Source organism: Solanum verrucosum, unplaced genomic scaffold, assembly GCF_900185275.1.
Source record: "Solanum verrucosum unplaced genomic scaffold, falcon-dt-bn FXZP01000039.1, whole genome shotgun sequence".
Taxonomy (NCBI): Eukaryota; Viridiplantae; Streptophyta; class Magnoliopsida; order Solanales; family Solanaceae; genus Solanum; species Solanum verrucosum.
In genome coordinates this window covers 273,252-277,053 of record NW_026020242.1, presented here as the reverse complement: position 1 = coordinate 277,053, position 3,802 = coordinate 273,252, and positions in this window count along the sequence as shown.

Sequence of the window (3,802 nt, the reverse complement as noted above, 5' to 3'; positions counted from 1 at the left end):
AATTGTATCCGGAATATAAACAACTCAATATCACAAAAACTGATAACGAAAAATTAGATCAATTAGTAGATAATATATCTAAAGTAGAATATAAATATATTCAATATTTAAAAGGAAAAAGTATTCATTACCCCCCTGAACTTGAAGCTTTTTATACGGTGTACACCTAAACTAAATTTCGTTTTAATTAGCCCCCGAACTTGTTTATTACTCCATCGCGTACACCTTTATTGCCCACTTGGCGTAGAAATTGACAACACACTCTACTAGGCGCGTAAGGAAGTGATTTTTTGCCACATCATAACGCTACAGCGGTAAAAAAAAACGTAAAATCTTCATTTTTCTTTAATATTTGGCTATTTTAAACGAAAAATAGGGCAAAATGTAAATGAAAAAATAAAGGAAACAAAGATTAACACTTACTTGGTAAGAATTTCAAACAAATTTGAAATTTAATCGACCAACTTCACGTCTAGAAAAATCCAAATCCAAATCCAAAAATAACTTTTAAACAATGAATAAATTTAAGAAGAACTATCAAATGAATAAATATTATTCCCAACAATAAAAGTCTTGTGCTGACATTTAATCTGAGTTCTCCGGTACTAAATATTAATTTCTTTGAAGATTTTCGGGTTTAGTCCGGAAGTTTTAGTGAGAAGTTTAGTCCAAAAGTTTTAGGTGAGAAGCCTAGGTGAGAAAGTGAGAAGGTGAGAAGGTTTGATATTTATTTTTGCCATATTAATTTATCTAGGTGGCTATTATTTATCCAGGTGGAAATCCACGTGGAGATCCACATCACCACTTTTGCCAGCTGTCGCGCGCGTGTAGTCACAATAGGAGCAGGTATATTGCACTCCCTAAATAGGGTTCTTTTCACCTTTCCCTCACGGTACTTGTACGCTATCGGTCATTGAGGAATACTTAGGCTTAGAGGGTGGTCCCCTTTCTCGCGTAAAAGCGATCAGAATTCGAACAAAATAAAGGTGTACGCGACGGAGGAATAAACAAGTTCGGGGTAATTAAAACGAAATTTAGTTTAGGTGTACACCGTATAAAAAGCTTCAAGTTCAGGGGGGTAATGAGTACTTTTATACAATGAACAACAAGAATAACGAATATATACAAAAATTTACTGAAATAATTATAGCAAAAAGATAAGAATTAGCACTTAGGCAAAGTAGACTTAAACAATAATATATTCGCAGGAACTTGTAAAAATTCTACAGTAACACAAACGAAAACTATTTTATATCTACAAATACAGATAGAAAATTTAGAATATAAACTTCAACACAATCTATAAATGAATAAGGAAGAATATGTCATAGACGAAAAAATATATAAAACTATGACGGATTAAAAATAAAGATAATATTTTCTAATCTAGGAAGAAGATACAAGAAAATAGGCGACAATATAAGTTTAATGTTAGAAAAGAAACGGTAAAACTAGAAGATAGTTTAACTGCTATGATAAGAATAACAAAAGAAAATGAAGAAATAGATAGAAAAATGGAGATTGAAAAAATAAAACAACAAGCAAAAATGGAAGTACAACAATTAGAAGAAGTAAAAAATACTAAAATAATAGAACTAGAAAAAGAGCTGCCAATGTTAAAAGAAATGTATGAAATGAAACAAAAAGAAAAAGAACAAAAAACAAAATTAGCAAATGAGATAAATAAATTTAAAGAAAAATTACAATTAGAAGATGAATTAGAAGAAAAAGAAGAAAATAACCAAAATAATCTACCTGAAATAAGAATTGATGAAATAAATGACAATGATCTAGATTAACAACATTCGGAAACAAGCGAAACATATACGGAACTTTTAGCAAACATAGATAATACAAAGAATTTAGAAATACAGGAGACGTAGACATGGATGAAAAACCTAGTACATCAGGAATAAAAAACCCAAAAAATTTAAAATATTATAATGCAAACTATGGACAATATGATAAAGAAAAATCTATATGGGATAAAAGATTAAGTAAAAAATGGACACCTTAACCAATAACTGAACAACATGATTTTTTAGATTTAGACTGTATAACAGATATAAATAAAAAAATCCAATTATGGTTGGGATATATATCAAAACAATTAATAGATAACAAAATAGGAATGACAGAAACACCAGGATATATAGAAAGAACACTTATAGGAACAATAAAATTATGGCTACAAAATTTATCGGAAGAAAGTTTAAAAACTCTAAGAAGTAATAAAAAATCTAATGGTGAATTAGCTACTACAACTATGGAAATATTATATAAGTACGAAATAACTATAAGAAATGAATTCAGTAGTATGACAACAGAAGTAGAAGAACAAAATAGAGAAAAAATCATAAATCGGAATCTAATGACAAAATTAGCAATATGTAATATGTGTTATATAGATGAATATACATGTGCATTTAGAGAATATTATTATAAAGGAACATATAACACAGAAGAAAGTAAGGAAATAAGAAAATTATATTTTACAAAATTACCAGAACCTTTTAATTCAAAAGTAATAAAAAATTGGAATGAAGGAGAATTAAAAGATACCTTAGGAGCTAGAATAAATTTTTTACAATGATGGTTTATAGAACTATGTGAAAAACATAAAGAAGAAATAAAAATGGAAAAAATACTAGTAAAAAACCTAGCACGTTGCAAAAATAAAACGGCACCACAATTTGGTTGTACGGACAAATACTATAAAAGAGAAATAACAAAAAATATAGATCAAAATATAAATATAAAAAACCAAACAGTAGGTACCATGTAAAAAACTACAAAACCAAAAGACCATATAGACCAAAAAGAAAACTAACGGAATGTACTTGTTATAATTGTGAAAATTAGGACATATAGCTAGAGATTGTAAATTACCTAAAAGTCCAAAGAAAAACAAATATCATAAATAATAATAGACGATGAAAAATATACGCAAATAGAGTACGTAGATTATGAATTAGAAAGTGAAGATAGTATATATGAATTATCAGAAAATGAAGAAAATAATCCAGTAATAGAATCAGATAATGAATACGATATCAATGATTGAAACAGATATACAAATAATAACTAAAGAAAAATATCAAGATGAAGATTCGGCGGAACAAAAAATAATATTTGATAATAATATATTTGAACAAATAAAAGAAAAAGAACTAGACCTAAGCGTAAAAAAAATATTCGAAATACCAACAATAAGAAACTGGTTTAAACGACAAAAAGAAGAATATTATGTAGTAAGTCAAAGAGAACATATCATAGATTGCAAATACACCAAAGGAAAGGCTAAAATACCAATAATAAACAAACGAATAATAAATAAAGAAATGCAAGATATTAAAGCTAAAAATCCAATTAAATATGTACATTTAGGAGGAACAGAAATACTAATAAAAGCATGTTTTAGAGAAGGAATAAATACACCCATAGAAATATACTTAGCAAATGATAGGATCATACAACCTATAGAAAAAAGTATAATAAGTGCAGTAAAAGGTAATCTCATATATCAAAAATTTAAATTTATAATAACTGTTAACTACTCAGCAACAATAAATGACAGAAATATAGATAAATCACTAGGTATTATATTGGAGAATGTCAGGAATAGAACTAGCCCCGAGAAGTAAAATATGTACAGCTAGATGTAAAAACTTATATGTTTTAACAACAAAACATAAAATAACAGCAAAAAATAAAATAAATAAAATAAAAATAGAAAATCCTTTTGAAAGGATAGTTACAATCATAGATTATTATGATTATAGTTATAATGAAATTGATATAG